General features: G+C 45.6%; 1 pseudogene; it reads right to left on the minus strand.

Annotated features, from left to right (window-relative positions):
* Positions 1 to 9,810: 9,810 nt before the first annotated feature.
* On the minus strand, positions 9,811 to 10,110 carry LOC117064252 (annotated as a pseudogene).
* Between the last annotated feature and the right edge of the window lie 4,335 nt (positions 10,111 to 14,445).

Raw genomic sequence — 14,445 nt, forward strand, 5'->3', positions numbered from 1 at the left:
TTAATGACAAAAATATGAGTGCTATGTTGTACAGCAGGTCTCTAGAACCTATTCACCTTGTATAACTGTAACTTTATTCCCATTGAACAGCTCATTTCTCCCTACCGCATCTCCTTGCAATTACCATTCTATTTTCTGCTTATATCAGTTCAACTATCTTAGATACCTTACGTAAGTGGAATCGTGCAGTATTTGTCCTTCTGTGGCTGACTTATTTCACTTAGCATAATGTCTTCCAAGTCCATCCATGTTGTTGCAAATGGTACAATTTCCTTCTTTTTTAAAGCTGCATAATATTCCATTGTATGTATATACCACGTTAATTTTATTCATTTGTCAGTGGACATTAAGGTTGTTCCCACCCCTTGGCTATTGTGAATAATGCTGCAGTGAACATGGATGTGCAAATATCTCTTTGAGATTCCACCTCAAATTATTGCAGATATATGCCCAGAAGGAGGATTGGTGGATCATAAGGTAGTTCTATTTTTAATTTTTTGAGGAACCTCCATATCGGTTCCATAGCAACTGCACCATCTTACATTCTCACCAACAGTGCATAAGGGCTCCAATTTCTCTGCATTCCTCAGCGATACTTGTTTTCTGTTCTTTTGACAGCAGCCATGCTAATGGGTGTGATGTGATAGCTCATTGTGATTTGATTTCCATTTCTCTAAATGTCAGTGATGTTGAGCATCTTTTCAGATGCTTGTTGGCCATTTTTGAGACTTTTAACACATATTGCCAAACCTTCCTCCAGAAATATTGGGCCGGTTGAAATTCCCACCAAGAATGTGAGGACAGTTCTTCTTGCCGCTAGTCAACATAGGTCCGTCAAGTTTTTAACTTTCTGCAAATAGCGTAGATGAAATATTGAGCAAGCCGTTCACATTTGCCTTGTAACAGTAGCAGCTGAACACTATCTTTGAAGATAAAATGTCTCTGAGTTGGACGTTGCTGACCTCAATTTTCTTCTATGACCAGTGACACTGGAATCCTAGTCTTTGTTTTGGAGAGCTGTCAGTATCCCTTTCCTGTTTTAAACACTTATATTGCTCCTGAGTTTTATCATTAAGATTTAAATGGCCGTTGAATTTGGGGCATTTTGAGCCTTCACATCAAAGATCGCTCCAGAAAGAAGCCCTTGGGTTTGAGTGACAGGCTTAAGAAAACGCTGCCTTGTTATTCATGGGTCTCTACTATGGGATCCATTGTCTTACTCTGCTGTTCTTGCCAATTCTTCCATAATACAGTAAAAATCAAAGCCTTAAGTAATAGGAGGTTATTTGCAAATGTTATTCTTTTTTTTTTTTTTTTTTTTTTAGTAGCGCGATTCCTTGTTAACAAATGGAATTTATTGAAAACTCTTTTGAGAATCCTCGTGAGTAGGCAGAGGCTGGACAGTCTGTTCCCAGCCACCAGTGGTGACAAGATGAAAGCCAGAAAATGGCTCTGTGTCAGCTACTAATGTTTCTCCCAAGGAGCCTCTTTTTAAAATTAGGGTTTCACACATTTCCCAAGTGTGTGTTCATGTGAGCTGAAAAGTTATGACCGCTTTTCAGTCCAGCAATTCACTAGGCATTTCCTCCATGTTCGCTTCATGGATGAAGTGAATGCAGCCACTTTCAAAATGAAGCTGAGGACCAGACTTCCTTGACAGGTATTTCCAGAAGCAGCAGGTTAGGAGCCCACAAGATCCCCTGGGACTGTTAAAACCATCTAACGACTTGGTAAAAGGCAAGAACCATAAGAAAGAGCCACAGCCTAAATGTCATGTTATCAGCAAACCAATCATGTAATTATTTCTGCCTTCACTCATCATGAAAATGTATGTGAATCACAGCCCAGCATTGTGGCATGTTCCAGTCGTCCCAGCTACTCAGGAGGCTGAGGCAGGAGCATTGCTTCAGTCCAGGAATTTGAGGCTAGAGTGAGCTATGATCACACCTGTGAATATTGCCACTGTATTCCAGCCTGGGTAATAGAGAGAGACCCCATCTCTCTCTTGTGTTTGTTTTTTGTTTGTTTGTTTGTTTTTGTTTTTTTGTTTTTTGAGAGAAGATCTCACTCTATAACCCAGGCTGGAGTGTAGTGGTGCGATCTTGGCTCATTGCAACCTCCACCTCCTGGGTTCAAGCAGTTCTCCTGCCTCAGCCTCCCAAGTAGCTGTGATTACAGGCACTCACCACCACACCTGGCTAATTTTTGTATTTTTAGTAGAGAGGGGCTTTTGCCATGTTGGCCAGGCTGGCCTCAATATCCTTTTTCATAAAAAAAAAAAAAAGAGGGGGCAGGAGGAACATGACCTTTGGTGGAAAAACACAGGCAGCCCCAGGCAACCTGGTGGGGATGGTGGGAGGAGGGAGAGAAGGCAGGGAGACAGGGAAATCAAAACACTGACCTCCACTTCCTCCATCCCTCTAATCCATTGACCAGACCCAACTGAAAGCCAGTGGGTGAGCGGTTGGTGTTGTCTACACAGTTCAGCCTTCCAAGACAGAGAGTAGAGTGGGAAAGGATACAGGGTAGATCTGGAGGACAAATGAAGACGTCTGGCACATCAGAGTAAACGGAAAATAAGAATCTGTAAATGCCGTGAAGCCGGGGGTTAGTGACAGCATATAAAATGTGTTCTATAAGGTATTCTGTAGTTGCTAGAATGAGTTCAGATCTGGGGTATGTGCTTCCTACCAATGAGCACAGAGAGGGAAATCTGCCTGGAAGCAGATCCATGGTGTCCATTAGGTAAAAGGAAGCTCAGGAGGAGACCCGCTGCGGAAGGAGGAGGCATGCTGTATGTTGAACATGTTTCAGTTATGCTGTGGGACAGCAAAAGGAAATTGGGCAAAGAATTGGCTGCTATTCTCTGCCAGCTCAGGATTAATAAAGCTTCCCTCCCTAAACTCACCTGGTGGATTGCTACTCTCTTTAAAAGTTCTCTTGAAGCCGGCACAATGGCTCACGTCTATAATCCCAGCACTTTGGGAGGCTAAACTGGGGAGCTTGCTTGAGCCCAGGAGTTCAAGGCCAACCTGGTCAACACAGCAAGACCCTGATTCCCTTAAAAAAATTTTTTTTTAATCGTAGTCTGTTTTTATGTTTTTTTAAAATATAGAGATCAGGTCTTTCTATGTTGCCCAGGCCAGTCTTGAACTCCTGGGCTCAAGCAATACTCCCACCTCGGCCTCCCAAAGTACTGGGATTACAGGCATGAGCCACAATGCCTGGCCAAAAAAAATTCTTTTTTTAATTAGGCAGGAGTGGTGGCACACACCTGTAGTCCCATCTACTTGGGAAGCTGAGGCAGAGGATCTCTTGTGTCCAGAAGTTTGAGGTCACAGAGCCTGGGCAACAGAGCAAGACCTTGCCTCTTAAAAAATAATAATCATACTGCTGAGCATGGTGGCTCACGCCTGTAATCCCAGCACTTTGGGAGACCGAGGTGGGCAGATCACAAGGTCAGGAGCTTGAGACCAGCCTGGCCAATACTGTGAAACCCCATCTCTACTAAAAAATACAAAAATTAGCCGGGTGTGGTGGCGGGCGCCTGTAGTCCCAATTACTCAGGAGGCTGAGGCAGGAGAATTACTGGAACCCAGGAGGCAAAGGTTGCAGTGAGCTGAGCTCGTGCCACTGCACTCCAGCCTGGGAGACAGAGCGAGACTCCGTCTCAAAAAAAAAAAAAAAAAAATTGCCTGGCACAGTGACTCATGCCTGTAATCCCAGCACTTTGGGAGGCCAAGGTGGGTGGATCACCTGAGGTCAGGAGTTTGAGACCAGCCTGGCCAACATGGTGAAACCCCGTCTCTACTGAAAATAAAAAAGTTAGCTGGGCGTGGTGGTAGACACCTGTAATCCCAGCTACTCAGGAAACTGAGGCAGGAGAATCACTCAAACCCGGGAGGCAGAGGTTGCAGTGAGCCGAGATCGCACCACTGCACTCCAGCCTGGGCCAAAAAAAAAAAAAAAAATCCTGATTCTCGATATGGCAAAATCACTGAATGCACAGGAAGATGGCTCAGTCCTGGGGTCAGACCCCTGCTGTAACTGTTCATTCCCTGTGACGTATGGGAATGGACTCAATCACCCTATGCCTTAGTTTCTCAGTCTGTAAAATGGGTATCATGGCTGGATGCAGTGGCTCACGCCTGTAATCCCAGTACTTTGGGAGGCTGGAGCGGGCAGATCACCTGACGTCAGGAGTTCGAGACCAGCCTGACCAACGTGGTGAAACCCCGTCTCTACTAAAAGTACAAAAATTAGCCAGGAGTGGTGGCATACGCCTGTATTCCCAGCTACTCAGGAGGCTGAGGTAGGAGAATTGCTCGAACCCGGGAGGCAGAGGTTGCAGTGACCCGAGACTATGCCATTGCACTACAGCCAGGGTGACAGAGTGAGAGTCCACCTCAAAAAAAAAAAAAAAAAAAAAGGAAATCATTAGGCCAGATGAGGTGGCTCACACCTGTAATCCTAGCACTTTGGAAGGCCGAGGCAGGCAGACCACCTGAGGTCAGGAGTTCGAGACCAGCCTGGTCAACGTGGTGAAACCCTATCTTTACTAAAAATACAAAAATTAGCTGGGCATGGTGGTGGGTGCCTTTAATCCCAGCTACTCGGGAGGCAGGAGAGTTGCTTGAACATGGGAGGCAGAGGTTGCAGTGAGCCAAGATCCTGCCATGGCACTCCAGCCTGGGCAACAGAGTGAGACTCTGTTTCAAAAAAAAAAAAAAAAGGGAATTATTAAAATCCATACCTCATATGATTGTTATGAAGATGAATTGAAATTATACGTGGCAAGGACTGGAGCAGTTCCTGGTGCATGGTGCTTACTAAACGTCTACGTTGACTATGATGATGGTGCAAGAATCAAGAAGCCCTTTGGCATGATCTCATTTGATTTGCTCATTTTTACAGAGGAAGAGAAGGAGGCCCAGAGAGGGGTGTGACCTATCTCAAACCACATGGTCGGAAAAAAGTCACAGTCAAGAAAAGAACCCAGCTTCCAGTCTGAACACACAACAGAGCTTCTCAGCAGTGGCACGCATGTTTATATTTTGCCTAGAAAGTTCCCTGGGCAGCCCCATTGGATTGCAGACATAGGAGGAGCAGCGACCTCAGAAGCTGGTTTGTGCTGTGCGTGCAGTGTCCATTCAATAAACGCTCTTGCGTGAATTTGTAAAACTTAGATACCATTGCCTGGCGGACCAGGAGCTCTTTGAGGGCAAAGCCTGTGCCTGATTATTCTTTGTTTCTCTAGTGTCTGGCATAGGAGACTGGCATAAATTAAGTGCTTAATAAATATTTTATATGTATTAATAATTAACATCTGAAGCTATTTATAAATAACTCTGTGGGAAAAGCCCAGTTGGGATTACGGCCTATATCAGAGGTTAAATTCTCAGCCCACTTACAAACAGCTATGTCAAAACATGGCTGCAATCCACCCAAGACATTCTTTATAATGACATAATAGTGTAAATGCCATTTAGGGCGACATGTGAACTGATCCCAGAGGTACAAATTATCCCTTGCTCATTCTGCCAGTTTATCCAAGGAAAATCAAGCCCTGGTTGTTATGCATTTTATTTTAAATAAATTCCACTTTCCATCTGCAGTGGGTAGAATTGTGTTCTCCCAAATCATATGTCAAGTCCTAATCTCTGGTACCTGCGAATTTGACCTTATTTGGAAATAGGGTGTTTGCAGATGTCATCAAGTTAAGATGTCCAGTGACTGATCCTTCCAGAGGGAGGAAACAGATATAGACACAGACACAGAGGGAGAAGGCCGCCCGAGGACAAAGGAGAGGCTGGGAATAACCAGGACGGACGGCAACCATCAGAAGTTTGGTAGAGGCCAGAGAGGGGCCTCCCTACTGAAGCCTTTCAAGAGAGCACGGCTCTGCTGATACCTTGATTTCAGATTTCTGGCTTCCAGAACTCTCTCCAGAAAGAATAAATTTCTGTCTTTTTTTTTTTTTCTTGTGAGAGTCTTGCTCTGTCTCCCAGGCTAGAGGGCAGTGGTGCGATCTTGGCTCACTGCAGCCTCCGCCTCCAGGGTTCAAGCGATTCTCCCACCTCAGTCTCCTGAGTAGCTGGGACTATGGGGGCGCACCACCACACATGGCTAATTTTTATATTTTTAGTACAGATGGGGTTTCACCATGTTAGCCAGGATGGTCTCAATCTCCTGAAGTCGTGATCCGCCCGCCTCGGCCTCCCAAAGTGCTGGGATTACAGGCGTGAGCCACCACGCCTGGCCGATATTTCTGTCGTTTTTAAGCTACCCAGTTTGTGGTGATTTGTTCCGGCAGCCCTAGAAAATGAATACACTGTCCCTGTCATACTTGATCTTGCATTTCATGTCCATTTCTGCTGCAGGGAAAACTCTGGATAGGTGAGATGGGAAGTTACACCAACACCGGCAACAAGCAGGAGTGGTGGGTATAGGCAGGTGACTGTGGGCATCAAGGGCTTTGTTATGCTGGGAGCTCTGAGAAGAGTCCAGAATACATCCCAGAACTGTCTTTCCAAAGAGCAGGAACCCACGGCATTTACCCACGAGCTCCTGCCCTCACCGATGACATTTGCTTCTGGGGTTCCCCACCACCACCCGTCTCCCCACACTTCGGGACTCTGCTTCAGTGCAGTGGGCGGGATACTCCAGTGCAGCGTTGGAGGAGGCTGGGGAGCAGAATGCGGAAAGTTGTGCTGCCCGTGCTGAAGGTATTTGCTGTTGGTAGGAGGGGAGGCTGAGCTTGCACCTGACCATTCACCACATCTGCTGCTAAAATCAGAGGTGGGTCAGAGAGATGTGGTGGGGGTGGGACTGGCTACATGATCTTCAGGGCCCAGTGCAAAATGAAAATGCAGGGCCTCTTGTGCAAAATTACTAAGAATTTCAAGATGTCAGCTGCAGAGCTGAAGAGCACAGGGCTCTTCTAAGTGTAGGGTCCCGTGCAGCTGCACAGATCGCAACTCCCGAAGCCCTGGGTGCGCGCTCAGGGGCATCTGCTCTAAGCACGTTCCGTGTGCCGAGCACCCTGTGGAATGCTTTACACACACAATAAATGGTAGTTATTTGTACTGTGCCTTATAACAATCACACTAATTAGTCCGCTTCAGGGGGAATGAATTTAGGCAAATGCATATTACTTCCTCGCTGAGGAGTCCCTAAATCCATGCTAGGACTATCACTCCATAGCTGAGAACTACCTTGAGCCTAAACCAGACAACTTTCAATCTTGTGCAAAGAAGTTTAGCCAGATCTTGAGTGCTGCATAAACACGTTGTTATGGTTTTCCTGATTACCATCTCTAACATCAGAGCAGCACAAATCTCTGGCTTGGCTGATACTTAACATGAACACAGGTTCCCCTGCCTTACTCAGTACAATTCTGCCAAAATGCCAGATATAATTATTTTCTTTCATCAAGAAACCATTCATATGAAATTTGAAAATGATTTGTCAGATCGCTGGGTGTACACCTTGATAGCTTTAAGAACAGTAATTTCTATAGTCCCAGAGAACTGCAGACCTGTCCCTGATCCAGGTCCCTGGTACTTGAATTACTTGGCTCTAAGATGGGTCCACTCACAGGTTCCAAAGACAATCAGGAAGATAGCCCGATGTTGCTAAGAGAGGAGAGCAGACCCTGTGAAAACCAAATGCTACATGTGAAGCTGAATTGGATGCTGGGCTGAGAAAGAAATCTACAAAAGACATTCTGGGACAATTGGGGATGTTTGAATATGGTCTGAGGATTAGCCAGTGGCTCTGCAATCTACCTATAACGAAGGAACAGTTTTTGTTTTTTGTTTTTTGGTGTGTCTCAGAGTGACGCTTTTGTAAAACATAAGAAAAGTGACTTATTAGGAAGAAGTGAAAAAATACACAAAATGCCAGTCCAGATTTTTTATTATTAGATTTAACAGATCTAAAAGTACTCTGTCAGATTGCCATAAAAGTTGCTAAAAGCTTGCTCCATTTTAGAATTCAGCTTGTTGTTAACCTGTGAAAGACAGTCCACAGGTTGGCCGCAGTATGCTGACCACACACTGAACATTACTGAATTTACAGCCCTGGCATTAATACATATTCTTAATTTTCATAGTTGTGGCTAAAGATATTAGAGTTTTGCAAAAGGTCTTTCTTCTTAAGAGATAAAAATGCTAAAGTGTTAAGGAGTGAACCACCAAGATGTCTGCAACTTACTTTTAGATGGTTCAGGAAAAAAAGTATCTATGTGTATACAGTGAACAAAAAAACAGCTAATGATACTGTGACCCAATATGAAAAAATGGTTCACATAGGTGGTAGGCCTGTGAGTGAGCATGCATTGCACTCTTCAAATTGACTTTTCTGTAGATTTGGACCATCTTGAAATGAACAGTCAATTCCTTGACTTCAGTGAGTCTGTCCTCCCAGGGGACCTCTGTACTTAAAAAACAAACAAACAAAAACCATCCATGCTCTTCCCTGAAAAATCTACAAACAAGGGCCCCTGTGTGTCAGATCAGCCAGCCAGCCACTGCTTTATTTCTTCCTGGCACAAATTAGATGTGAGAACAAGCCTCCAGAGATGCACAGGCCAGGGGGCTGGGTGCCCGCACCCGTCTACAGCCCAGATAGCAGTAGGAGGCAAAACAGCAGAGCCAGGGAAAATCTGGGAAGCCCAGAGACCTGCAGTTTCAACCTGGGCTCCAGCCTACCTGCTGGAGTGACCCAGCCTCACAGCCTCAGTGAGTTCTTCTCTGAAATGCAAGGGCCACTCCAACCAACATGAAATAATGATGCTTTCCAGAGGCAAGTAAGGGCACCATGAATGGTGTCTAATCAAACCTGACATGGGCTCCCCTGGCCAGCTGACCAGATAACCAGGGGCCCTCTTTGTATATTTGTAGATACTCAGGGAAAAGCCTGGACACATTTATTTATTTATTTTTTAAGTAGAGAGTTCCCTGGGGAAGACAGACTCACTGAAGTCAGCTCTATTATTAGGGTATTTTGCAGGTGCCAAAACTGCAGATGATATGAGGAGCTTCTTTTTTTGTTGTTGTTGTTTTAACTTTCAAAAAAGTTTTTATAGTAGTAAACATAAAATTTACCATTGTTTTACCATCGTAAGCATTTAAGTGTACAGTTCAGTGGCATGAAGGACATTTACCATCTGTGCAACCACCATCACCATCTACCATCCATCTCCTGTTTTGTTTTTTGGGGTTTTTTTTTTGAGATGGAGTCTCACTCTGTCCGGTTCAAGCAATTCTCCTGCCTCAGTCTCCCAAGTAGCTGGAACTACAGGTGTGCACCACTACGCCCAGCTAATTTTTCTTTTCTTTTCTTTTTTTTTTTTTTTTTGTGTGTGTGTTTTCAGTACAGACAGGGTTTCACCATGTTAGCCAGGCTGGTCTGGAACTCCTGGCCTCAAGTGATCCACCCACCTCAGCCTCCCAAAGTGCGGGGATAACAGGCGTGAGCCACCACACCTGGCCATCACCTCCTGAGCTTTTGCATCTTCCCAAACTGCAACTCTGTAGCCATTAAACAATAACTCCTCATTGCCCCCTCCTGGCCCCTGGCAAACGCCATTCTACTCTTACACTTCTTCAGACTCAGTTTCTTCTTTCATTTAGTAAAAGAGGGTCCACTGCTGACTAACGGGATTGTTTTCTGTTTGTGGAGGCCTTCTTACCAACATGTGATTGAGTTTATTGTAGAGAAAGGTAATAGGAAATGGGATTGTTCAAAGAAATGAGATGGAGACAAAACTGGATGAGGGTTTCACACTGAGTGTCCCATCCACAGGCCTCAGCAGCCCTGCCACAGATCTGCCTGACTCTTTCGCATCAAGAAGTTGATCTTGCGAGCCATTTCCATGCTATAGATCTGCTGGACCTCTCATGGCTTTCCCTCTGTCGCCAGTGGCATGGCTTCTCATAATACCGCCGACACCTAATGTCCCCAACGAGCCCTTCCATAGTTAGGATTCTGTTTAGGGTCCTGTATGCACTTTCCACGTTCCCTTCCTGTGCCATCACAGTCCTGGCGATGACCTTCAGATATTTGGCCATGACTTTGGATTTAAGTCTTTACTCTGGAGAGCCTGGCGCGCTCAGTACCTAGTAGACCCTGATGTCAGGAGCTTTTGACCATGAAGCTAATTCTGGTTGGAGCTGAATCATTTCCTATGATAATGGAGCTCTTTCCTCCATGTGCAGCAGCTCCCGGGAGGCTGCCATTCCATCTCTGTCCCATGCTTGGTCATTCTCAGCAGTAATCCCATCGTGGCCTCACTGCTGGCCCCACTGAGTCAGTAGCCTGTATGACTCTGGCTTTAGTTACCATTGCTGACTTGTCTGAGGTCTGCATGTCACGGGCCTGCCCTGCTACAGTATAGGAAAATTAACATTCCATGGGTGGACTCAGCACTGCACATGCAAGGCGGTGGCCTAGTGAGAGGCCAGGGGACTTCTTAGACTCATGTTGGTTTCTATGTGACTCCATGGGCTGACAATGAAGACTGCTTGGCTTTACCACTTTGTGTTCTACGGTGCAAGGATGGGGTCTTTTTAATCTAAATGAATGTAATCAGAACCAGCTACACAGTTTGTGGGGCCCAGTGCAAAATGAAGATGCAAAGTACCTTGTTCAAAATTATTAAGTCCGGGCCCAGTGGCTCATGCCTGCAATCTCAACACGCTGGGAGGCCGAGGTAGGAGGATCACTTGAGGCCAGGAGTTCAAGAGCAGCCTGGACAACATAGCAAGACATCATCTCTACAAAAAATTAAAAATTTAATAAAACGTTTTTAAGATGGTGACAGCAGAGCCAAGTTCTCCCTTTAGAGCATAGGGTCACATGCCTGGGAAGCCAGGCTCAGTACCTAATCTTTCTGGGAGTTTCACCTTTCCCATAGACAACTGTGGAATCTTAATGCCTACTTCACCGTATTATGAAGCTTAAATGAGGTAATACTTGAGCCAATGCAGTTTCCCTGGGATGCTTTCTCCTTGGAGATAGTGACCAGCTGGGGTTAATCTCTGTACCCAGGGTCCAGCCTGGGCCAGGAACGGAGCAGACCTTCCTTCAATGTTTGTTGAGTAGTAGTTGCACGGTATGCTTGCTGATTTCTTCTGGATGTTACAATACAGATTCACTTGTGTCTGTGGATCAACAAGTTTGCTTTTGTTTTCCTAGGACTGTAGTCACTGTTTTGCAAAAGGACTCAGGCAGAGTATATGTGTGTGTGTGTTTAATTAAAAAATAAAAGTGATGGGCTTAAACCCAAATGCCAATTAAATCCTGAAACTGACAGCTTCAACCACTCCGATCTGCACCCCTTACTGCGTACGTCGGGCATGAGCACAGAGTCTCGCTCTGTCATCAGGCTGCAGTGCAGTGGCGCGATCTCGGCTCACTGCAACCTCCGCCTCCCTGGTTCAAGCAATTCTCCTGCCTCAGCTTCCTGAGTGGCTGGGATTACAGGCACGCACCACCATGCCCAGCTAATTTTTGTATTTTTTTAGTAGAGATGGGGTTTCACCATGTTGGCCAGGATGGTCTCGATCTCCTGACCTCATGATCCGCCCGCCTGGGCCTCCCAAAGTGCTGGAATTACAGGAGTGAGCCGCCTTGCCCGGCCGAGCCTAGGATTTTTAATGCATACTTGGAAAGGGCCATGGCATCTATAAAGGCAATATGTATTCACTGATTAGAATTAATTATGAATCATATAGTGATTATATTATAGCCAAAGAGAGCACTGTTATTCTATAAAACATTGCAGCAAAATTCCCACTTCCACTGAGGACAGCAACTGAGAGCTTCAGATAATTGTAGTTCTGAAGTGAGCTGAACCCTGAATAACAGAGATAGGTGAGTAACAATACAGTTAAGTCCAACTCCCAGTAACTCTCGCTGCACAGACCCTTGAAATACTCAAGTGCACACAACTAGTCCATTTTATTGCACAAAACAGTTACAATAAAAGGACCCACTATTATCTAGGGCCACTATCTTTTTTTTCAACAGCCATCGGTTCCTGGAAATGAAATAGGAAAGATAGGAAACGGAGAAATAAGAACCTCGGTTAGAGGTCTTTGATTGTAGCAGGGGAAGCCATGCTGTGATGTCGCCGCAGGCCGGTCCCACGGGCCTTTTCCAGCCCCCGGGTTCCTATAGACATCAGAAGTGCTCCCGAGGAGGTATAAAGTAGGGAAGGAATTACGCCATCCTGTTTAAAGGCTGCCAGACGGAAGAAAACAAGTGCCTTACAAACTCAATGCTCCACACTGGGGCTGTGGATCTCTCTTTTTTCTCATTACTTTTTTTTTTTTTTGAGATGGAGTTTCACTCTTGTTGCCCAGGCTGGAGTGCAATGGCCCAATCTTGGCTCAATGCAACCTCCACCTCCCGGATTCAAGCGATTCTTCTGCCCCAGCCTCCCCAGTAGCTGGATCCACAGGCATGCGCACCATGCCTGGATAATTTTTTGTTTTTTTAGTATTTTTAATTTCACCATGTTGACCAGGCTGGTCTCAAACTCCTCACCTCAGGTGATCTGCCCACCTTGGCCTCCCAAAGTGTTGGGATTACAGGCGTGAGCCACTGCGCCTGGCCAAGGGTTCCCATTTCTCCACATCCTCCTCAATACATGTTTTTTTTTTTTTTCTCTCTCTTGTTGATAAAAGCCATCCCGGTGAACATGAAGTAGTAACATGGTGGTTTTGATTTGCATTTCTCTAATGACCAGTAAGGCAAACCATCTTTTCATGTGCCTGCTGGCCGTTGGCCATTTGTCTACCTTCCTTGGAGAAATGTCTATTGAGTCTTTGGCCATTTCTGAAATGGGTTTTTTGTTTGCAACATCTTAAAAAAAAAAAGTATGAAATAATTCACATGTTGGAGGCAAATGAGCATCATATTTTAAAATGCAGGTAAATTGAAATGAGAAACAATTTTCAGCTCTCAGGATGCCTTGCTTTTAGTGTTTTCAAAACAAATAATACATTAATAATACTTTCTCTTCTGGGCGTGGTGGCTCACGCCTGTAATCCCAGCACTTTGGGAGGCCAAGGTGGGCGAATCACGAGGTCAGGAGATCCAGACCATCCTGGCTAACATGGTGAAACCCCATCTCTACAAAAAATACAAAAAAAATAAAAAATAAATTAGCCGGGCATGGTGGCGGGCACCTGTAGTCCCAGCTACTCAGGAGGCTGAGGCAGGAAAATGGCTGAACCCAGGAGGCCAAGCTTGCAGTGAGCCGAGATCGTGCCACTGCACTCCAGCCTGGTGACAGACTGAGAATCCGTCTCAATAATAATAACAACGGTGGCTCAAGCCTGTAATCCCAGCACTTTGGGAGGCCGAGGCGGGCGGATCACGAGGTCAGGAGATCGAGACCATCCTGGCTAACATGGTGAAACCCCGTCTCTACTAAAAAATACAAAAAAAACTAGCCGGGCGAGGTGGCGGGCGCCTGTAGTCCCAGCTACTCGGGAGGCTGAGGCAGGAGAATGGCGTGAACCCGAGAGGCGGAGCTTGCAGTGAGCTGAGATCTGGCCAGTGCACTCCAGCTTGGGTGACAGAGCGAGACTCCGTCTCAAAAAAAAAAAAAAAAAAAAAAAAATAATAATAATAATAATAATAACAAAAAAACAACAATAATACTTAATGCAGTGTAATTATAATAATAATGATACTTTCTCTTTTTTTGAGACGGAGTTTTGCTCTGTCGCCCAGACTGGAATGCAGTGGTGCAATCTCGGCTCACTGCAACCTCCGCCTCCCTGGTTCAAGCGATTCTGCTGCCCCAGCCTCCCAAGTAGCTGGGATTACAGGCGCGCGCCACCAGGCCCAGCTAATTTTTGTATTTTTTTTTTTTTTTATTAGAGACGGGGTTTCACCGTGTTAGCCAGGATGGTCTCGACCTGACCTCGTGATCGGCCCGCCTCGGCCTCCCAAAGTGCTGGGATTACAGGCTTAAGCCACTGCGCCTGGCCAAGAACATATTAATAATACTTTCTAAGTCTGAATTCAAATTTATAGAACGCGTGAACGTGAAGGAATGATACGGAAAATCAGGCTTTTTGTGGTTTCTTCCTGAGAAGGCCACTCAGAACCAAAGACTTCTGTGAAATAAGGAAGCAGAAAATCTTTATTTGTAGTTCTTGTAGTTTATGCCTAAGAAACTCCGAAGAACAGGTACTGGTAACCTGGTAGCCCGGCGGTGGCCGCGGTTTGTTTATAGCCAAAATCTAGTTGAGGCACCATGCCCTTGAGGCAAAACTGCTGAAGAGAGAAGCGCCCTGAAGATCAGTTTGTGGAGATCCAGGGTTGCCAGAAGAAAAGACAATCGTGAGTGCATGTGCGAAGATTCCTCGATGGAAGCGCAGCCCGGCGCGCCCCTCAGTTGGCCTGGCCAGGCCCTATGAGGGCCAC

The sequence above is a fragment of the Trachypithecus francoisi genome, unplaced genomic scaffold (assembly GCF_009764315.1).
Source record: "Trachypithecus francoisi isolate TF-2019V2 unplaced genomic scaffold, Tfra_2.0 Contig01579, whole genome shotgun sequence".
Taxonomy (NCBI): domain Eukaryota; kingdom Metazoa; phylum Chordata; class Mammalia; order Primates; family Cercopithecidae; genus Trachypithecus; species Trachypithecus francoisi.